This window comes from Lactuca serriola, chromosome 3 (assembly GCF_051521515.1).
Source record: "Lactuca serriola cultivar US96UC23 chromosome 3, Lser_US96UC23_V15, whole genome shotgun sequence".
NCBI lineage: Eukaryota > Viridiplantae > Streptophyta > Magnoliopsida > Asterales > Asteraceae > Lactuca > Lactuca serriola.
This window is the reverse complement of record NC_136410.1, coordinates 276,554,296-276,579,114: the sequence shown is the minus strand read 5'-3', so window position 1 is coordinate 276,579,114 and position 24,819 is coordinate 276,554,296.

Genomic DNA, 24,819 nt, shown 5'->3' with positions numbered 1-24,819 from the left:
AGTTTATCTTTTGTTACTCGATCAAAAAAATTAGAGCTCTAATTCTAAATGTGCTAGAGTAAGAAAAAATTATTACTCCACATGTTACAAGGTGTTATCAACCTTCTTAGTTTGAAATGAGTTTCTAAATATGCTTCATAGTTACTTCAACATGGACTTAAAACAAGATTAGACAAAGTATCACTCATATATGATCAAACCATCTCCAACAACATTCGATTCGTCTTCTTAGTTATAAAATTGCACTACGATGTTCTTTGAGGACTAAAATTGTGATATAATTCCATAATTACTAGAATTATCTTAAAACATGACACTAAAGTACTCCCCTTTATTTTTTAGACCGGAGGATCTTTTATCTTTTCTCCTAATAGATTCTTTCATTCGTTCTGCTAGTCATGAAGTTTTCAAAAGCATCAGAATTATGCTTAAATTGTTAAACATAATCATATATATTGAAGCATCAGTAAATCATATCAAATACAGTTATCATCCTTTGTGATGGATTTGGAAAGTCTATATCAACATGTACTAGATCCATTAGTCCTTCACTCGCCTCACGTAAATACGTGAACAATGAATTAGTCATAATTTTCCACTAAACAAGATTCTCATGCATCATGCTATTCGAATTGTATGAATCTAAGTTGTTGTCCAATTGAAACCTAGTGATTAGATTTGTTTTCATTTGGTCAATTATGATAGTACCACAAGCACACTCTAAAAGAATCAATATCAACTATTAATATTGCAATTATTAGAAACATAACCAACACTTCACAAATGTCATTGCAAGGAAATATAAATAAGACAATTTCATAAAACAAAACTTCATTTTATTGCTAAAAAGAAAAGTACAACTTGTCCCTAAAATGCATAAAATGAAAACTATATTTCTAGAAATCTCTGAAGAGTAATAGAAATCCATTAAATTTATCATAGTTCCTTAGTAGTAGCTCCAAATAGTGACCAACAAACCATGTGACAAAAGTACATTTCACACGATCGTATTTAGCTAAATTTTCTTAAGCTTCCTTCATTCTTTTAGATCCTTCAATACCATCACATTATGTATTAAGAGTCTACGAATAGGAACTTAAGGAGTTAGATAATGAATGTACCTAAAATAGAGTCACACAAATTGACTTTACCATCACATTTCTCATGTCCCTTCAGTTGGGAGTATTAACAAATGGACTCATTGGGGTGAACATGTGGAATGATTTCCAAACGAGCCTTTCTCTTTACCATATGATCAAAAGGTTTGAAGTTGACTGATACCTTTTGATTGGGAAGAGAAATCTTTTCTAGATCACCGATGTTACAATTATCAATGTCTATGGATTTCTTGGAAATAGATTCTACGAGCATTTATGTTTCCATTGTGTTGTTAAAATTTTTTGCTATAGAACCTATCAATGTTCGAGTCAGATCAGTTAAGTTCACATCAATATTCCTCATATGAAAGTTCTCAACAAATTGAACATATGACTTTAGAAGCGAAAGAAGAACCAAATCATTAGCTTGCTCCATTGAATGTACAATTTCATTTTCAGAACATGCGCACACACAAAATTTCCATTTTCATGTTTACATGCCAATAGGGATTGAGTAGTTTCATATCTTTCAACTCGAGGAAAACATGAAGCTGGGAGAGTCACATGAGGATGAGGTGGAAGAGTTGAAGAAATATGATGTATAGTTCTAAAATTTTCTAATGAAGGAAAAACAAGTTCACATTGGCTTGAAAGTGGAAGACCACCTCCAGAATATTGAGGAAAACCATTTCCATAAGAACAAGGAAGACCATTTATATTTTCATAATACATCTAAAATTTGGGAGAAAAAATAATTCAAGTTAGTTGATTATAATCGTTAATCATTGTTTTGGTAAAAAATTGATAAATGGATATCAACCAAATTGCATGAGAGGCTGTGGGGTTGTAGGTGAAGTGATTAATGAAATTAGCTCAAGATTGCATAAGTGATTTACAAGGAAAGCCCTTGATCATTGCAAGGATCTTCGACATAAAACATTTGGCGGTGCTAATGGTCATCTTCTTTAGTTGATTTTATTGATTTGAACATATAATTATTGATATGATAATGAGAATATGAGTACAAATGTTTATGTACCACTAAGTGTGTAAGGTGTACAAAGATTACGCCTGTTATGTGTCATTTACAAGTGTATTTATAGTCTAGGTTAAGTAACTATAAGTCTGACATTTCTGGGATCCTATTGAGTTGGTATTTACACGTGCTTTTACTTGGTATTTCCAGGTATTATGCCTGATTGGAATGTTTCTCCATTCAGAATGAGTCCCATGTTGACTATTTCTACATACGTGAGAAATAACACAAGAAATATTTCTTTGAATCTTGTTAGAAGATAATAATCCCGGTGTTCAGGATCCTCATGTATGTTCGGGATCCTAAGACTCCTTTAAGATCCGAGATCCTGGATATGATTGAGGATCTTGGCCCTAACAACTGCCCCCAAATTATACCTGCAAAACATTTGAATTAATTTTAAGTATTTAAAGTGTATAATTTAATTAATTGGAAATAAAGGATCTGAAATTCAAAATCTAACGGATAGAATTGTATCCGTTCAAAAGATGTGATTATGTTGTCAAATCTCTTCTCTATCCTATGTGATCCACATAAATAGGGGTTAATGATTACCAATCTTCAGTTACTTATTTTAGCTCACTTTCAAGAGTGATCGGTTATCTTAATGGTAAATTCCCTATTCCTTTCTACTCATTTATCTTGTTTGATGATCATAGGTAAAAAAGGCACTCCCTTCTTGCTCGAGCATCCTTACTCTTTCTAATGAGGATTTCCTCGATGAAAAGATCTTGTCGTATGAGGGAACTTACTCTTTTGATGATAACGAAACTAAGTCCTTGAAATCAAGCGGAGCTTCTCTTGCCAACGTCATTTTCAAGCCTTTTGATGCTAAAGTCAAACCTGGCTTCATCTTTCCTACTTGGGTTTGCTTCCATCCAAACTGTACCTATGATCTGGAGGATCTAGTTATAGGTTGATCAATTGAATCAATCTAAGGAACTACACATGGGTCTTCTCATTTCCTACTCAAAATCAAAACAAAACAAACAAATCACATCTTACTCAAAATCAAAACAATCTAAGGAACTACACATGGCTTCATCTTTCCTACTTGAGTTGGCTCATTTTTATGATCTCCAAACTTTTGGGTCTTCTCATTTCCTACTCAAAATCAAAACAAACAAATCACATCTTATTTTGAAATTGAAACAACACAATGATTCTTAGAAAGAAAAAATATTTCTTTCTAAAATGTGAATCCATCCTTGACGGTGATCTCCTTCCAAGAAGTTAGGTTAAAAAGGATATGATTTTATTCTATTTCGTTGAGGATACGCAACTCACACTTCCCTGTTTTATTTGTTTTGATGCAACTTTCAATTTCGAGGATCCCTTCTTGCTGCTAAAGATATCAAGGAGAAGATTGGCAGTTTCCTTGCTTTGCCCGAGACTGATTGATCCTTCATGTTCAAACAACTTAGCTTTCAAGAGAGTACCTCAGCTATTGCCCCATATAGACATGTAAATATTGTTTGTCTATATATCTTTTATTTTTCATGTAGGATACTGAACTTATTAAGTTCCTTTGTTATGTTTAGGATCCAAGGCTACACACTCTAGTATTTGGGTCACCCTTGTTGACATTGAATCAGCCATGTTCGGTGGCCAACTTGTGGTCAAAATGGAGAAGATCTCATATTCTCTTCCTCCAAAGAGAAACTCGATAGATCTGACCGTCAAGACTCCAAGACCCCGAAAGAGGAAGTCGGCTGAGACCTTGGATTTGGAGAGTCGTGGGTTGGACGAGGCACTGAGGAAGTTGATCTCTTTCTCGCAAGCTGTAAGGATCTTGGTGCTTTTTTTCTGTTTGATTTCAATTCAGTTATTGTGTTACTTTATAGGTTGTTGACCATGTTTCTTGATCCACCAAAGATCTGAAGGTGAATCTTGACCGGGTGGAGCATGCCTTGAAAGAGCAAGAGGGGATCAACAATGAGCTTCTAGAGAGGATGGAGGAACTAAGTATGGAGAAAGTTAAGAAGAGGAGGAGCATGCGCTGGAGATCAAGGAATGTTCCATATGCGAGGAAAAGATCCAGGTGGAAGAGGATATGCAGAATGCAGGATCTTGGAATGTGGCCGGTTGGCATGAAACCTAGGCTATCTTGATTGGCAAGGTTGTAAATGATGGTCAATATCCTATAGAGAAGAAGAGAAGAAATAGATAAACTATGTCCCAGTTGGGGGTAATCAAACTTGGAATTAAGTTTGATAAAAATTAAAACAATTTTAATTTTTGTTTTGATAAAGAATAATTTTTTTTTATGGGTAGGAGGGTAACCCTTTTTAATATTGATGCTTTGGTTTATCTCTTTTCTTGTGTGGCTGATTTTTTTGTATCAATAGGGTTAAAACAAGTTTCTCAAAGGGTTCTTAAATAATAAGGATCCTAATGAGTTTAGAATTTACAAATACTTTTTAGGATCAAAAAGATCTAAAATAAAAAGTTACTTGATCAATATCATGAAATAATCAGCATTCTAAACACGTATATATATATATATATATATATATATATATATATATATATATATATATATATGTATATATATATATATATATATATATATATATATATATATATATATATATATTGTTTTAGGAACAACTTGGGGTGTACTAAACATATAAGAAAAGGATAGACGGAACCTAGAGAGAGCTTCTTTCTTAGATTTCCATTAGACTTTTAATTGTCTCTTTTAACTTATCTTTAGGATTCCGATCTTATCATCTTGAAGAGATTTCTTTTGAGTATGTTATTGGGAGATTGATCCAAACTTTATAATTCACTGGGAAAAGTCCCAACTCAGGTAATATTGGGAAAGATCCCACATAGGAATTCACGGGGGAAGGTCCCAGTTTATAGTTTTATTGGGAAGAATCCCAACTTAAGATATCTTGGAGAATATCCCACTTAAGAAATAATGGGAAAGATCCCAACCGAAGAAATGTTGGAGAAGATCCCAACTCAAGAAATACTGGGGAAGATCCCAACTTAAGAAATCTTGGAGAAGATCCCAACTTAAGAAATACTAGAGAAATTTCCAACTGACGAAATATTGGGGATTATCCAACTTTAGATAATACCTATGGGAAATTGCAACTTTAGATAATAATTGCGGAAAATCCGAATTTCAGATAATAAGCAGGGAAAATCCCAACTTCAGATAATAGTTGGGGAAAATCCCAACCTCAGATAGTAATTGGTGAAAATCCCAACTTCAGATAATAACTGGGGAAAATCCCAACTTCAGAAAATAACTAGTGAAAATCCCAAATTCAGATAATAAATGGGGAAAATCCCAAGTTTAGATAATAACTGGGAAAAATTCCAACATTAGATAATGGTTGTCGAAAATCCCATTTCGTAAGATAATGTAATAATGTTATAAACCATAGAAATTTACTGGGGAGGTTCCCAATTTATGATAACACGATAATGTTATAAAACATAGAAATTTACTTAAGGATCTTAACATATGTTCAGAAATAAGGGTGTTGTCAAGTCACTAAAGCGTGAAATGATCCCCATGTTCACATCCTATAATTAGATATCATGTGTCCAAGGGAGGTATATAAACCTAAACTCATGAGAAAGTGGTCATTAACTCTTTAAACCTTAGGATCTTAACATATGTTCATAAATAAAAGGGTTTCCAAGTCACTAATGCGTGAAATGATCCCCTTACTCACATCACATAGTAAGATATTGTGTGTCCAAGTGGGGTGTGGAAACCAAACCACGGATGAAAGAGGTTATTAACTCTTTAAACAATAAAGGGATTAATTACCCTTAATCGGATTAAAGATGATCAATCGCTATTTGTAGTGGCTAGGATCCTTGAGTTTCTCCATGTTGCAAACTTTATCTTGGAGTGCGTGTTAACTTGGATAACATCCCTTTAATGCTTAAGTCAATAGTGTTCTTAGAATAAAAATAGACAACGAAAATAAATGAGGGCAATGATTATATCGATACTTCGACTAAGTTGTGATGAATTGTGACTAAATTGACTTACATAATGTATGCTTCAAGATGTATAATTTTTCGGGGTCTTGGTAATATGCTTCCTTCTAGGGTAGCTAGTCAATATGCCCCCATTCTTGCTTATAAATAAATGAGATATCCACACTTCTGAGCATGTAGGAAGGCATATTTCTTCATGGTTGGATGATAGTATCTTGTTCTTAAAACTTCGGAACACAAGGATTTATCCCCAATATGATTTCCACAATCCCCTTCATATTTGCCTTTTTAGAACTTTTATGGCTTCTTAGTCTTAGATATGCATATCCTATGGATTTCTTGTATAATACTCCATATATCATAACAAAGCGTGAGATCCTCATCTTGAATGCTTTATTGCTATTTTCTTCTTTTAGGATTGTACAATTCTGGAGATACTCTATGATGGATCCTAAACATCGAAATCCTGGTAAGACGATCGAGGAATTGGGCCTCCAATTGGTGCTATGTTAGATGTTTGATCATGGTCGTCGGGGTCATCAGGTCTCTCGGGGGGATCTTCTATCGCAAGTATCATTATGTGCGTTATTGGGATCCTGGTATCTGGCGGGATCCTGAGGGAAGACTCTACGTTGGCTAATGTGTATGCCTCGATATTATCTTCTCTAGGAACTTAATCCAGACTAAAAGCTTCAAATTCAGAGGCTAATTTTTTAAGAACTTGAAGGTATGGTGCTAGCCCTTTCGCCTTTAACTGCATTGAATCTATTAAAGTAGTTAGTTATTAATAACGAATCGACATATACCTGAAGATCCTTGATCTGAGGATCCTTGGCTAGTTGTAGCCTCGTGATCAACGCTTCATTTTTCTATTTTGCTGTTATTTGAATTGAATTCACAACGAATTTCTTCGGGTAGGACGTGGTGATTTTTGTTTGATCCCTAGGTCAGTTCCCTTTTGGTTGATGCTCCTTGTGTGAAGAGAGTTCATTTTGCTTGATCTTCTTCTTTTAGAAGTTATCGAATTTGTAGTTCTACTTCTGGCAGTAGATCATCACTAAAGTCAGCCACAAAGTACCCTAATGCTTGTGACTTATCACCAAACTTGGTTTATACTTGATATCATTATTGCTTAGCTTCATAAACCATTTTTCCATCCTTCCTGACATCTCATGTTTTCTCATAACATTCTTTGTAGGATAGTTAGTTTGAAAATGTATAGTATAATGTATTAGTTTTGAAGAAGTTATAACTAGTGCAAGTATTAGTTTTTCTACATGAGAGTACCTGGTTTCTGGATCCACTAGACTTTTACTTACATAATAAGTGGGATGTCGATCTCTCTTAAGATCCTTAGCTATGACTGCACACACCATGTTTGAGGATACTGAATTGTATAGAAGAAGTGGTTCTCCATCTAAAGGTTTTACCCATATGGATGTCGAACTTAGGTATCTTTTGCGTTCCTAGAAGGAATCTTCATGCTTCTTAGTCCACTCAAATCTTTTATTTTTCTTTAAGATGTCGTGGAAAGTTTTGCATCTTTCTGAGGATCTTACGATGAAGCTGTCTAAGGCTACCACTCTTCTTGTTAGTCTTTGAATATCTTTTGTCGAGGATGAGGATCTTAGATCAATGATTGCTTTGACTTTCTCAGGAATCGCTTGAATTCCTCTTTTGGTCACCATATACCCAAGGAACTTACCTGATCTCATTCAAAAGTCACACTTGGAGGGGTTCAACTACATGTTATATTTGTCCAATATGTGAAAGGCTTCTTTAACATCCTTGAGATGATCTTCAGCTTTCTTCGACTTGACCTCTATGTCATCAATGTTGACTTCCATGGTGTCCCCCAGTTTTTCTTTGAACACCCTATTGACTAGCCATTTATATATTACACCTACACTTTAAGACCAAATCGCACGATAGTATAACAATACATACACGTTGCGGTTATGAATGTTGTTTTCTATGTTTCAGATGGTTCCATTTGGATTTGTTGGAACCCTGTTGATGAACCCATGAATGTTAGAATTCATGACCTGTTGTGGCGTCTATCATGGAGTCAATGTGTGATAACCATCAAAATTCAAGACAGTTCTAGATTTGAATAAACTTGGTTACACATATAGGCACGACACATACTAGACTTGGTAACTGGAAACTAAGTTATAAACTACTAGAAACTTGGAAACAAGTAGAATCGAAGAATAGTGTACTTAAATTTCACATTGGTATGTGAATTCTACAAATACTTAACTGTAATGACTATCCATATTCGGGTCAGTCCTTGAATTGAACCTCTTTGCAAGAATCATGTAGGCACATCATGCACTTGACCTAGAAGTATAAATTAGATCAAAGTCTCATAGAAACTTAAGTCAATGTTAAAAACTCGGACTAGTATACTTGATTCCTCAAGTTCGCTTCAATCTAGGAATCACTATATAGAATGCCAATAAACCGATAAAAATAAATTACAAATATTATTTCTAACTTGAATAAGAGTTAGGAAACACACAAATTATTTAAAAGTCTCAAAGATTCAATTTATTTCGATATCCCAAGATATACAAAATTCATCAAAACCTTAAAAGTCCTAAAAACTTAAATTTATGAAGTTTTATATTAAAATCCCATAAATTTTTTTATAAAAACTATAATATCAAATAAATATATTAGAATGTGTAAATATAATCAAAGACATTAATTTAATTTATTAAGATTAACTTCACGTTTATAAGGTAAAAATCCAAGAATTATGAACAAAATTTATATAAAATTCACATTTTATACAAATTGAAAGAAATTATATAAAAATTTAGTGATTTATACAAAATAAATAAATAAAATACGATGAAATCTCCTAAACTCCCTCAATTCAGAATCCCCCTCTCTCCCCTCATTTCTCCTTCCTAATACTAATCATTTTGATCACCCATTCACTCCACCTATCTCTTTCTTTCTCAAAAAACTTCCCTCTTCATTTCCTTTACAAATGATGAACCTAGAAGCAATATAATTATGAGAGATTTTTATATTCAATTCTTTATGAATTCATAAGCATACTTGTATTTTGGTGCACGATTTTGGTGCAGTATAACCCAAAAGAGATGACGAGAGATGTGAGTTATCATGAGAGATATAATCTCTTTTCTGTCTTTTCTTCTCTCTAAAACCCCCACTATTTACCTCTATGAATTACCTCCAAAACCTACGAAATTTCCAGCGAATATCCCTCATTTTACTCAAGAATATTCATCATATGAAGTCAATCTTCAGGGTAAAATCAATTTCCTTTCATTTTGTTCACTTTTCTTTCAAAAATATCAAGTTTTCTTGCATTTTTCTTCTCCGTAAAAACTTTTCTTTTAGATTATTCACATGTATGTTCATGCATGTCGAATTTGAAGATAATGGTGGTAGGATTTCATCCAAAAACAACATGCATGTTGTTAGAAGGTGAAATCCAATGATCAAAACCTAAATCAAATCCAATAATTTAAGTTTCACATGTTTTAAAGATCCAAAACCCCATACATTCAAGTTTTTAATTTAGAAACATCATTTTGAACAAAATAAGTTCATACATGGTCTTCAAATCATAATGCACAAAATAAGTTCATAATTTAGAAACATCATTTTGAACATCAAGCTTAGAGGCTTGATTATCAAAGTACATTGTTAAGAACGCTTATAAATGCTTTATTCATAAATAAATACTAAACTTCTTTTTTGTTCAAATACGATATATTCCAGAATCCAAACATGAAAATAACATGATCTAGAAATTTTTAGAAAATAAATCATTTTTCTCAATTTATTGTAATGTTTTCAAAAAAATAGAGCAATAATTCACATAAAATACATATTATGATCAATAAATTCTGGAAAATTTTTATATGGCCTACGAACTGATTAAAGAAGTTTCATGAAGTTGCATGCAATTCTATGATTGTTTTCTATGGATTTCAATTTTCTTTTTGAAGAGAAATAAATTGTAAGATACAGTTACCAATGTCCAAAACCATATTTCATATTTTTCACGTCTTCTAGACATCATGAAAACTCATTGGAAATTTTTTTCAGATTTTTCCAAGAAAATTTCTTATTTTTCCCTATTTAATGAATGTTTAAGGGATTAAAATGATGAAAAATAGCTACATTTATCCAAAAATTATGAAACATCATCAGAGTATCTTATATTAAATATAAATGGTAAATAAAATGTTTAGTTAATTTTACCTACTTTTTAATAAATTTTCACGAATTAATGCTTATTTATACGAATAAAACAATGAAAAATAGTTAAACTATTTGAAAACCATATTTGATATTATTTCTAGGTTATATATGTTAAAGAACAGTGGCACAAAACGCTTGGAGAATTTTATAAACTGTTTCCTATTTAATTTGATTTTACTATAATAAATACACAAAAATCACAAAATCGGGTTAAACTGTTTGAAAATCACTTTGAGTATTTTTCCCAATTTATATACATGGTATAACAATTTTACAAAAAGATTGAGAATTTTTATTAACTCTTTATTATTTTTCATGACTTTATGTTGTTTTTAAGGAATTAAATGGTGCAAAAATGGTTAAACATATTTACAAATCATGAAAAATTACAAGTGGGTTCTAAATTTTAGTTACAACTGAAATGTAATGTTTGGAAATGTTTAGAACTGATTTGATTTAGTTTTGGATTTTTAGTTTGTAAAGCCCTTCCAAAGAAATAGTGAATGGTCTTATCAATACACAAATGTATAACTCCCCAGGAATTTAAATTGCGCTCATATTCATCACTGTAGGAATTGGGTTCAAGCTTAAGTGCTAAAATGTATTACAAACAACAACACAAAATTAGATTTGTCACTTGCAAATGTTAATAAGTCAATTGGTATATAGAAATCTGAATTTTCAAAAAAGTATTTGCAGATTATACAAAACCAAACTTTGGCACAATATTGACATAATTTTATTGCAGTATTAAATATGCTAGTATAAAATTTCGATTAGAGACTCATTACTCTGTAACATCGTTGTAGGAATCAATAGTGATACAAGTGGAATGTAGTTCACGGAATCATTTGCATCATCTTAATGTATTGTGAGTATTCACACATCCACCTATTTTCGATTTTTATGTTTTGGAGTGGAAAAGCATGTCTGAAAAACTATTTACTGTTCGTTGTATTTAAATTGATTTGTATCAAACTTGATTACTATATTTTTCTATGTATGTCTATACAACTTGAAACATGTGGACTTATCGTCTTAAGTCTCTTCCCTTCCTTTACTCCAACAATTAACTCTTTGAGCCGATGGTCATTATGGATAGCGCTATTAAGAATTGAAAACTCCTCACTTACCCGATTGCTTGAGTGCATGATACCATATTCATCTATCGAACGATAAGCATAAATCTTGATAGGGAATCAGTCATAGGCTTGGTTGTGAACTCATTATTTACTCATATACATACAAACTAGTTACTTATTATAGCAATAAACTTTGTTTCTAATTATAATAATAAACTTTTATTAGTGGAGACTTATTTACTTGTCTTAGCAATGAACTTGTTTGCTCCTTGTAACAACGAACTCTTTTGCTCCTTGTAGCAACGAACTTGATTGCTCATTATAGCAATGAAACTTGTTTACTCGTTTTAGTAACGAACTTTATTTCCCATGAGAATATGGATGTTGCATCTCATTTGGGCAACATACTTTATCTCTCATGATGACAACGAACTTTGTCTATGCAAACTTATTTACTCATTTGTGAGATATATTTTTATTTATGGAATCTTATATCAAAATTTTGATTCTGATTCATGAAACCAATATTATTTTTAATTTGTGAACTCACCAACTATTTCGGTAGTTGCTGCTCATTTTACATGCTTTTTTAGGAACTTGTCTATAAGATGGCACTTAGGGATACATCTATTTTAGGAGCATTCGCATGTGTTGTATTTCTATTACATTGTAATTACTTTTAAAAGTTTTTCAAACCCATTGTAAATTTGTAATGTTTTTTAATACTATGGTTGGTGTTGTCTTTAGCTTTTGTTATGAAACCCTTTATACTGTCAGGACTCGTATTTCCGATTTAGCGGGGTGTGAAACTATGTCTGGCAAAGGGAAAGGATCCTTGGTACAAACCTTATTGATATATGTAACACATACTCTCCATTTTCCATTCTTCTTTAGTACTACGACCAGGTTGGCTAGCCATCTTGGTAACTTCACTTCCTTGATCACTCCTATTTTAAGAAGTTTTTATACTTCTTCTTGTATGATTTGGTTGAAGGGTTTTGAGCACTCAAACAACCTTATGGTGCACCTGCAACCCTAGATGCTTTGGATCTAAATTTTCGCTAATTATACATGCAATTAGATTTTCCAAAGCATACATCCTAACTAGCATACAATTTGACAATTGAACAATATAACTAGTTAGATAACTTACCTCTTAGTTTGACTTGTAGTTCTTGGCCTTCAAAAGCTTTAGCACCGAAAATGTGATGCCTCTAATGTGTCAAAAACACCAAGTGCAAAAGGAGGCTTGAGAGAATAAGTTATTTAGCACAAAATTGGTTCTCACTCACTAAAAATGTATTGGGAACCGATTTTAGCCCTAGGGGATACCTTTTATAGTGTGAAAAATGCTAGGGTTACATCCATGCAAACCCTAATGTACAATGACCCTTCATATTACTTAGGATCCATGGGTTAAACCTCTCTGGACTATCATATTGGTTTAGCCCATCCTAATTAACCATGGATCATTGGCCTACAATATAAGAATCATTGATTTACTTAATCAGTCCTCGTATATTTAATTAGTCTCTTTTGATCACTAAATTAATTAAAAATTAAATCTTGATGAATACTAATTAAATAATATGATTTCATATTAATATATTATACTTGTAATATATTATTTAATCAAAAATAACCTTATTCTCAAAGTTCATCCTATCAAATTGCATCGGTGAATGCAATTAAAAAGGACCATGCTACTCTCGGGTCAAGTGTACATAACAATTATAGTCATGGTCTTAGACACCTAATCCAACAGTCTCCCACTTGGATAAATCTAATAACTATAACTGCAAGTATGACTTAACACAGTCAGTGATGTATCCTTTACATAATGGATCATATAATCCTCTGTTCTTCAAGATATCATCCAGACAAATACATGGAACAATGTCATACTTATTGTCCAACAGTTTGATTCTCGATTTCAGATTTGTTTGACAGAGAACTTAATTAAACACATCAGTTTAGTACCGATCGGGCCCGACACATAAGTCAAAACAAAATCATTGAGGGGCGGAAGATATCACATTTAATCCTCCAAAAATTAAAAGGAACAGATAAATTTTGAGATTATACTCTTGTGCTAACTATTCGTTAATTCATACACAATAGTGCGTTTTAAAACATCAAGTTACCGATGCGTTTTCACACAATCAATGTACAACTCATAGCGAACAACTCATATATCTTGGTTTGAAGACATATATCATATTATTTTCTCACAATCACTCGTGATAAAATCCATGAAGTGATTCAAGTAAGCATGAGTTTAATCCAATACTTAGACCTTATCATTACTCATGAATGTTGTAGCAATCTCTTACTATGTCTAAAACACTTCAGATAATCTATAAGCCAAATTCATGATAGTCTTCAGGCTCGATCCTAACAATGGGCGACCGCTCAAGGCCCATTATCCTATGGCGACCAAAAAAATGAAGGTATGTTATATGTACTTTTAAACATTACAGAATACAAGTGTTGCATTATGTGACAACCCGAAATTTCCATTCTGTATAACATATCAAGTCAATAGAAGTTAGAACAGTTGCAGTAAATTTTCAGACTTTTGGTATAAGTTTGAGTATTTCAGGATTTATACTTGAAGAGATATCAGGAGAGAGGATGCACTAGGGTATTGTGCAACTTTGTTATACCAAAACTGTTTGATAGTAGATTTCACTGCCTTAATAAAATATTTTCTGCCAAAAACCCCAGAAGTATATATATGATTCTGAGCCATAATTATTCATTTGTTACATTTCCAACTAGAGAAAAGCCAAATTCTCTCTCAAGGATCTTCGGACTTTCGTCCCAAAACGTGATTACTTCTCTCTAAGTGTGCTATAAGGCTTGATATGTGCCTAATACACTAGAAATGATAAGAAACCAACTATATTTAAGAGTTTACGTCCCAAGAACATCTTGGACCGTAAACCCTTCTTTAAGGGGCAAAGAGTGCCCTAGTCCCTTCCTTGTGCAATTAAACTAGTTAAACTTGTACCCTAATGTGTTTAGGACTAGAAAACTCCCCTAGAACACCAAGAGTAAGGTGTTCACAGCCCAAGAAGTTCTTGGACCGTGAACTCCAAACAAAAGGGCCAAAGTGTGCTTTAAACTCTCCTTAAGCCTTGGACACTAGCCTAGATTCATTCCTAGTTAAGTTAGGGCTTGAAAACACCAAAAACACCCTTTCCATGGGAGATTACGGTCGTAATCTCCAAGGGTTTTGGTCCCAGGGCCGTGAACTCCTCAAAGGCGTTAAAGGATGCCCTAATCTCTTCCAAAGACCTTGTCATTAAGTATAAATGCTTCTTAGGGTCTTGTAAATCCACAAAACATCAAAAGATCAAGTAAGTATGAGCTTACAGCTGTAAACCCATGAGTTTACGACCAAAAACACATTTTTTGGTGACATTAGGGAGTTTTCCTTGAACCCTATACACACTAGCTTGTCCCTACAACACTTAGATGCATTCCTTGAGGCTTAAAACACTTGTTAAAGGTGTTTAACATGTCCTAGGGTGTCTTGAAATTGTTTATTATTTACTTAAATACTAATTTAATACATATATGTGATATTATATGTTAACTAGGATCATAGAATGTGTTCAAGACTTCACTTGACGCCTAGCAATCCTACATCTTCAGTTCAGTTGTAGCACTCACTACAGGTGAGTTCATACCCCTTAATCAATGTTCGAAATGTTTTTAAATTTTTTATGGGGGGGGAGGGATACAAGTAGAATCATGCTAGTTATTATATCAATCACATGTGATTAATAAGCAACATTCAAATGATTTACTACTCATTAGCCGTTTTACCATGTAGCTTTCTTCAAATGATTTTCATAAACGTTTTATATGTTTAAATCTCTTCATTATACACTATATGTTTCATTTCAAACTTATATACAATTGTGTTGCAAACAAATGTTTCTTTATACTTAAATTGTTTTATCAAACCCATGCTTTCAACCCGTTTTATAGATTTGTTGGATAAGGTGTCTAAGTCCATAACTATTTCTGGTTAGTACTTGACCCGACTCGGCATGGTCCATTTGGGTTGCATGGCAACATGCAACTGGATAGACTAAAGAGAGGAATAACACTTGGAGATTATTAATATATTATAAGTTCTAATATATTAATAATATTATTTGATTAGTTTGATCAAAGAATTAATTTGGAATTAAATAAGTGATCAAAAGATAACTAATTAAATATATGGGTTGATTATGTAAATCATTAATATCTTGTATAGTGGGCTAAGAGGCTCCATGGATTATCAAGTTGGGTTCTACCCATAGGATGCTCCATGGATGCTCCATGGGAGTTACAAACCCATGGGTCATGGAAATGAAGAGTCATGACACATTAGGGTTTACATAGTGTAACCCTAGATGTGTCAACACTATATAAGAGTCCCATTCTCCACCAAAATTGGTTACACATAAGAAACAAGAGGGCTAGGCCGATTTCAAGAAGTGTGTGTTCTCTCAAAAGTCTTTCCAAGAGCATTTGGTGTTGTGTGAAGCATTTGAGGCATCACACTTGGGGTGCTAGGCTCCCAAGGTTTCAAGGAACATAAGCAACAACAAGGTAAGTTATTCAATCTTTCATTCAAGTTAGAAATTGTTCCCCATGTATGCTAGATAGGAATATACCCTTGGAATTCAACTTTGCATGATAATTAGACAAACATACATCCAAGGTTATTAGAGTTGCATGTACACTTAGGAAGTGTTAGAATGCTCAAAACCCATCAGTGGTATCAGAGCCTAGGCTTGTTTGTTTCTTATTTGTGCTTAAAAGTTGAAAAAAGTCGAAAAACTTGTTGTCTGCCTGATGAACTCGCCGAGTCCATGGGGAGACTCGATGAGTTCACTTGTATCTTCAACCTACTCGCCGAGTAGGTTCATGCACTCGGCGAGTAGGAGCCACAGAGTGCAGATTTTCGACTTTAGTTGCTGGAAATGGACTACAAACATTACCCTAAACTGTTTTGGTACTTGAAAACTTATTTTAGATGGTGTAATGTCTTTGCTATTCCATTTACAACAACTAGTTATCAAAATTACAAAGTTTTAAGTGTAGTTTTGATTCATGAAAGTGCTTATGTTCGTGTTCTTGCTCTTATGATGTTTAGATGATCATAGGAATTATTTGTAACCTATGTGGTAGTTTAATTCTTGATCATAATGTATTTTAATGGAGTCCATAACTTGTCCTCAAGTTATGGAAAACCAAAAGTCACTTGAGTTAAAACCATTAAAAGAACACAAGAGTTAGAAAAATGAAGAGTCTTCATTTTTATTACTCTAATAAACTCATAAGTTACAAGAAATGAAAAGTTTTGAAAGTTTACAAAACTCGCCCTCAAGTTTTGGAACAAGTAAAGTCATGTTAAAAACTTTATTTCCAACCCTTAGAATTTTAAAAGTTAAAATTCAACCCTTATACTTATATTATTATGATTTAATAATTATATATATATATATATATATATATATATATATATATATATATATATATATATATATATATGTATATATATATATATATATATATATATATATATATATATATATATATATATGTATAAGAACAAAGTCGTCTTACCGCTAGTACGCCTTATTCACGAAGCCGGTCTATAAGGTGGGTATAAGGTTGTTGCCTATAAAATGTCAACTTAATGCGTGTCCACTCTCACCCACCGCTTGCTTGACCGGTGGAGGGTCGTTAGCCGAACGGGTAAGACAAGGACTTATAAATTCTAATTAAAAGTATGATGAATATTATAAAGTAACTAAATGTTTTATTAAATTCCCAATCTTAGTTACTTTAGGAAAAATGTGAATAAGGTGCTAATCCATGAAATTACACTTTACACTTTGTTTAAGTCGTTGGTGGAGCGTGTGTGGTTAACCGGCACACTAACTTGGACTTAACAAGGTAGGTAAAGGGTGACTTAAAGTTTATTATAGTATCGGTGGAGCGTGTGTGGTTTACCGGCACATTGATTGAGTGATAAACTTTAAGGGTACCAAGTGATTTGCATGGTTACTTCACACCTCGTTTTGTGATCCTCGGTATCCCAGTCACAAAACCTGAAGGGCACACTCGAGATTGAAACATGCCTTTGAAAAGTTCATTGAATCTCAAAGAATCTAGGAATTTCTAAGAACCAATCAAAAATCTAATATTTAATATTTCGGTTTTCGTGGTGGAAATTGGTGAATCGTCATTCACCTACCTTTCAAATATGTTATAGCTTGGATTACGGCATACCTCTTCTAAGTAATAATATATTGTGATTGGGTCCTAGCCTTAATATTACATTTGGGTGTTTTATTAAGGACTCTCTAAATATCTAAACAAATCTTGTCCTTTTTCCTTCAGATGTCTTCAAACAATGTTGCTTCTGGCTCTAATCCTAATGGCTCCTTTACCCTTATGAACTTGTGTGGGAAAGTCACATTTGATGGATCCAACTTCAATGAGTGGATCAGAAGCATCAGGATGATTACCTGCTACGAGGACAAAGAATATGTCCTTGACAAGGAGCTTAAGGAGATTGATGAGACCACTGCAACTCCTCAGGAGATCACTGACTTTTAGGCACATGAAAGGGATGCTACGAAAGTGGCATGCATCATGATGGCCACGATGACAGCAGAACTCCAAAAGTCTTATGAGGATTTCTACCCTTATGAAATGCACCAAGATCTGATGGAAAGATACCATCAAAGTGCACGACAAGAGAGGTATGAAATCATCTGCTCCATGATAACAACCATGATGAAGGACGGGGAAGACGTCACGAGCCACATGTAGAAAATGCAAAGGTATGTGGATCGATTGCTGAAGCTTAATGTGAACTTCCCTGAGGAGCTTGCAATAGATATCAATATGCACTCCTTACCATCGTGCTATGATCAATTTCGCATGACATATCACATGAATAAGGAAGAGGTCACAATCAGCAAACTTCAGGGACTTCTCAAGACCGCAGAAACAGGTCTTAAGGGGAAGTCGGTTGTTAACACTCCTACTCCAAATTCTACTCCGGTTTTGGCAATCGGGAAAATTCGAGGGAAGAAGAGAAAGAGTTCTTTTAAGGGTACCAAGGCTCGGACGCTTGATGGCTCTTCATCAAGTGGAACCAATAAAGGTTTCATCACTCCTTCTTCTGACCCAAAAGAGGCTGAATGCTTCTATTGCCATGAAAAATCACATTGGAAGCGGAACGGCCCAAAATACCAGCAATATGTGAAGGATGGGAAAGTTAAACCCAACCATGCATGTATTTACACTATCATTTCTAATAGCTCACCCCATTGTAAATCTTGGGTCCTTGATACCGGTTGTGGTATTTACATTTGTTGTGATTTGCAGGGACTAAGAAGAAGTGAGAATGTGGAGCAAGGAAGAATAAACTTAATCCTGGGGAATAGGAAAGCTTTACCTGTCACCAAGATTGGAGTTTATACTTTATCGCTAAGTAGTGGGTTTAGTTTAGATTTGAATAAGTGTTGTTATTCGCCAGAAATGGCAAGAAATATTATTTCCTTTTATGCATTGTATGAAAAAGGTTTCACCTTTTCATTTGATAATGAAGTTGGTTCGATTAATGCTTTCTTTAATAATGTTCTTTATTTCAAAGCATTACCTTGTGATGGCGTGTATGAAACAATATATGTGGTTGATAACTTAGGAAATAATGTATTCTGTATTGATTCTGTTAATTATAATAACTTGGATAAAGCATCATTATGGCATTGTCGTCTTGGACATATAAGCAAGAAACGCATAGGCCAACTCCAAAAGGATGGAGTCTTGCAGTCATTTGACCAAGAGTCAGATGATAGTTGCGAATCATGCTTACCTGGAAAAATGACAAAGTCACCCTTCACAGGCTCGTGTGATATGGGTGAAGGTTTGTTGGACCTTGTACACACGGATGTGTGTGGACCATTCAAACATGCCACAAGGGATGCTAATCGTTATTATTTAACTTTTACTGATGATTACAGTAGATATGGATATGTCTACTTGATCAAGCATAAGTCAGACACTTTCGAAAGGTTTAAGGAATTTAAACAGGAAGTCGAGAATCAATTGGTCAGGAACATTAAGATGCTTCGATCCGATCGTGGTGGTGAGTATCTTAGTTCGGAGTTCCTTAACTATCTAAGGGAATGTGGGATAGTCTCACAATTGACACCTCCCAGGACACCACAGTTGAATGGTGTGGCTGAGAGGCGTAATCGAACCTTGTTGGATATGGTTCGTTCCATGATGAGTCAAGCTTTGCTACGAATCTCATTCTATGGGTATTTCTTAGAGACTGTCGCCCATATCCTTAATCTAGTCCCTACAAAGAAAGTTGCCAAAACTCCTCACGAGATGTGGACTGGTAAAGTACCTAAACAAGACCACATCAAGATTTGGGGTTGCGAGGCTTTCGTGAGACGCGAGACTCATGATAAGCTCGAACCCCGAAGCGAGAGGTGTATTTTCATCGGCTACCCACATCAATCCTTTGGTTACCTCTTCTACAGACCTAGTGAAAATGTGGTCTTTGTAGCTAGGAGGGCTTTCTTTAGAGAGAGAGAGAGAGTTCATAAGCCAAGGAAATAGTGGGAGGCAAGTTGATCTTGAAGAAATTGAAGAGTCAAGCGGTGAAGGAACTTCAAACCCTAGCACTCAACTTGAGGAGGAAACTCCTGTTGAGCCAATTGACAAGTCTGTACCCCTGAGGCGGTCCACAAGGGTTAGGAATGCTCCTGAGCATTACTATGGATTCCATATTACTGCAGAAGGGGATACACTTATCAGTGATGAGACACTGATAGGTCTGGATGAATCTAGCAGTTACGCGGAAGCCATGGCAGGCCCTAAGTCAGCCAAGTGGAAAGAGGCAATGGACAGTGAAATACAGTCCATGTATGACAATCAAGTTTGGAACTTGGTTGAGAATGTACCAGGTCATAGACAGTAGGGTGCAAATGGGTCTTCAAGAAGAAGACCGACATGGATGGTAAAGTACACACTTATAAGGCTAGACTGGTTGCAAAGGGCTTCTCTCAAATTCCTGGAGTGGACTATGATGAGACCTTTTCTCCAGTAGCCAAGATTAAGTCTATTCGGGTTCCGTTGGCCATAGCTGCATTTCGTGACTATGAAATATGGCAAATGGATGTCAAAACCGCTTACCTTAATGGAAAGTTGGCTGAAGATGTTTACATGAGTCAGCCAGAGGGTTTTGTCAGCAACGAGTACCCTAATAGAGTGTGTAAGCTTGAGAAATCTATTTATGGATTGAAGCAAGCACCTCGCAGATGGAATCTTTGCTTTGATGAAAAGGTCAAGGAATTTGGCTTTTCTAGGAGTGAAGATGAGTCTTGCGTGTATGTCAAGGCTAGTGGGAGTATAGTTAGCTTTTTGGTATTGTATGTGGATGACATACTACTCATAGGAAATGACATCCCAACTCTGCAGGAAGTTAAGTCCTGGCTTGGGAAGTGTTTCTCTATAAAGGACCTAGGAGAAGCTGCTTATATTCTAGGGATAAGGATCTTGAGAGATCGGAGTAAAAGACTAATTGGACTTAGTCAGAGTACCTACTTGGATAAGGTGCTGAAGAGATTCAGCATGCAGGACTCCAAGAAAGGAGAGTTACCCATCCAGAGTAACACCAGATTGAGTAAGACACAAAGCCCTAACACTGAGGCTGAGATAGCAGAAATGAGTCGAATACCTGATGCTTCGGCTGTAGGATCGATCATGTATGCTATAACGTGTACTCGACCTGATGTTGCCTTTTCCCTGAGCATGGTTAGCAGGTATCAGGCGAACCCTGGCAAGGCACACTGGACTGCGGTAAAGAATATCCTCAAGTACCTACGGAGGACTAAGGACTGGGTCCTTACCCTCGGTGGGAGTGATGACTTCAGAGTTGTAGGGTATAGTGATGCTAGCTTTCAGACTGATAGGGATAATTTCCGCTCTAAGTTGGGCTAGGTCTTTACCCTAAATGGAGTAGCAATTTCTTGGAAGAGTTCCAAGCAAGAGACAGTGGCTGATTCAACATGTGAATCAGAGTATATTGCAGCTAGCGAGGCGGCAAAGGAGGCGATATGGCTGAAGAACTTCATTGGAGACCTTGGAGTTGTACAAGCTATTAAAGAGCCATTGGAAATTTTCTGTGATAGTGAAAGTGTTGTTGCCTTAGCCAAGGAACCGAGGGATCACGGGAGATCCAGACACATCAACAGAATATACCATTTTATCAAACATCGGATTGAAGAAGGACTCCTCGTGGCAAAGAGGGTATCATCAGATGAGAACCCAGCAGATCCCCTCACGAAGGGACTGACTCGGGTTAAGCATCTCCAGCATGCTCGGAGCATAGGGCTGAAGGATGATATTAGATTTAGTAGTTAGATAACCCAGAAATTTGTAAAGTGTAATTGACATTAGATGATGAATAAACGGTGTTTTATTTATGAGTAAAGTGTTGCTATCTCTTGTCAATCGTTTACTATATTTCGTTTGCATGTTTTGACTTCCAGAATAATTATGTTTGGTATAACATATTATTCAAACCTCCACAGTCGGTCATATGTCGGAAGTAGGTATGAATCAAGAATGTCATGATTGGTTGTAGAGGTCTAAGGTGTTGGACAAGGCTACAACAATCATGAGTGCTCATAAGTTCTAAGCATTGGACTCAACCCACGCTCACTGGAATAACTTCATGGAATTTATCTCGAGTGATCGTGAGACGGTAATATCATATAAGTCTTCAAACCTAGAGATATGATTTGTTACTTATAAGTTGGTTATGCATTGATTGTACGAAAACGCATTGGTAACTCGATGTTATAAAACGTGTTTTTGTGTATAATTCAATGAGTGGTAGGACAAACATATGAGTCGAAGTTTATCTGTTCCTTCTTGGATTAGAAGCTAATATTTGGGCCCCTCGATGATTTTGTTTTGACCTATGTACCGGGCCTGGTCAGAACTAAGTTGATGTGTTCAATTAAGTTCTTTGTCAAACAAATCGGAAATCGAGAAACAAACTGTTGGACAATAAGTAAGACATTGTTCCATGTATTTGTCCGGCTGATATCTAGAACAGAGGATTATATGATCACTTATCTTAAATGGCGTATCAACATCTTCTCAGTTCCGAGAGACCTTGAAAGAGCAACGATTGCCGGTCGGTTCCTGAAGTACTGGACTTATAGTTATTAGACTTATCCAAGTGGGAGACTGTTGGATAAGGTGTCTAAGTCCATAACTATTTCTGGTTAGTACTTGACCCGACCCGACATGGTCCATTTGGGTTGCATGGCACCATGCAATTGGATAGACTAAATGAGAGGAATAACACTTGGAGATTATTAATATATTATAAGTTCTAATATATTAATAATATTATTTGATTAGTTTGATCAAAGAATTAATTTGGAATTAATTAAGTGATCAAAAATAACTAATTAAATATATGGATTGATTATGTAAATCATTAATATCTTGTATAGTGGGCAAAGAGGCTCCATGGATTATCAAGTTGGGTTCTGCCCATAGGATGCTCCATGGGAGTTACAAACCCATGGGTCATGGAAATGAAGAGTCATGACACATTAGGGTTTACATGGTGTAACCCATGATGTGTCAACACTATATAAGAGTCCCATTCTCCACCAAAATCGGTTACACATAAGAAAAAAGAGGGCTAGGCCGATTTCAAGAAGTGTGTGTTCTCTCAAAAGTCTTTCCAAGAGCATTTGGTGTTGTGTGAAGCATTTGAGGCATCACACTTGGGGTGCTAGGCTCACAAGGTTTCAAGGAACATAAGAAACAACAGGGTAAGTTATTCTATCTTTCATTCAAGTTAGAAATTGTTCCCCATGTATGCTAGATAGGAATATAACTTTGGAATTCAACTTTGCACGATAATTAGACAAACATAGATCCAAGGTTATTAGGGTTGCATGTACACTTAGGAAGTGTTAGAATGCTCAAAACTCATCAAGATTGACATCAAGTTGATCTTTTCTTAGATAGAAATCATGTTCAAAGGTTTTACAAAACTTATTTTATGCTTCTATAATGTCAATTGCATGCCTATATATGTATAGTTACATAAGCAATGTTTAAAAGACTTCAGAAGGCTAGCCGCCTTATTTCCTTTTCACCGTTGAGATGTGGTCTGGTGGGGTATCGGGTACCCGTCCGAATTTCGTTTAAATATTAGTTATGTATCATGTGTACATATATAGTCATAAGGGTTCTTCCAGACAGTTCAATACCCTTGGGTAGCAAGGGTACACTCGCATGTTCATACGTACCAGTTACATTACTAGTAAGCTACCATATGGGTAGTTTAGGAAGATACTAGAACTATTACTAGAACGCAATATCATATAGTGAGTCAGTTCATTCATGAGTCAATACTTGCTAGATAGAGAGGGAACACACATTATAGCTAGTACACACAGTACATTACTATACATGCTAGACAGAGAGAGAACACACATTACAGCTAGCATACGTAGAACATTACATTACATTACTATACATGCTAGATAGAGAGAGAACACACATTACAACTAGCACACATAGAATACACAGTACATTACTATACTATTACAAAGATATGTTTACATGACGCTTACATTAGTACGTTTACATAGATACGTTTACATGAGTATGTTTACATATACGATGATAGGACAGACATCACTAGGTGTTATAGCATGGAACAAGTTCAGGATCTAACTATACTACTGAATCACAACGCATTGTGATAGTTATATTGGGTATACATGATCATAGTAATATGGATGTTCACGGGTTGAAAATATGCAGGGGTCGTGTATGGGTCCCAAAATCCCTTTGACAGGGGAGCGTCTAGCCTGGGATCTAGCCATCACATTATGCCTTATCCCTCAAATACGGCAGTGTTAGTATAGAAGTAGTCACTTATTACAAATACTACAATACTTACAAGTTTACAATAGACTTAAGGTAGTTAGTACGGTTGTACTTATTCGATACTACACCATAGTACTATTTCCTTTTCCCATTACATTCACTTTGTGAACATTCACACGATGCACGGTAATGTAGAAGCTATATTTTGGATAATGATTGTCGGATTTGGGAAAACACACACTCTTACAAGAGACACACACACAGATACTAGATGCCTTGGTAGAAGGATACTTTTAGTAGGAAACATAGGGTTTTCTAGGCTGTTCATACAAATAGTTGTTGGATAAGGTGTCTAAGTCCATAACTATATATGGTTAGTACTTGACCTGACCCGGCATGGTCCATTTGGGTTGCATGGCACCATGCA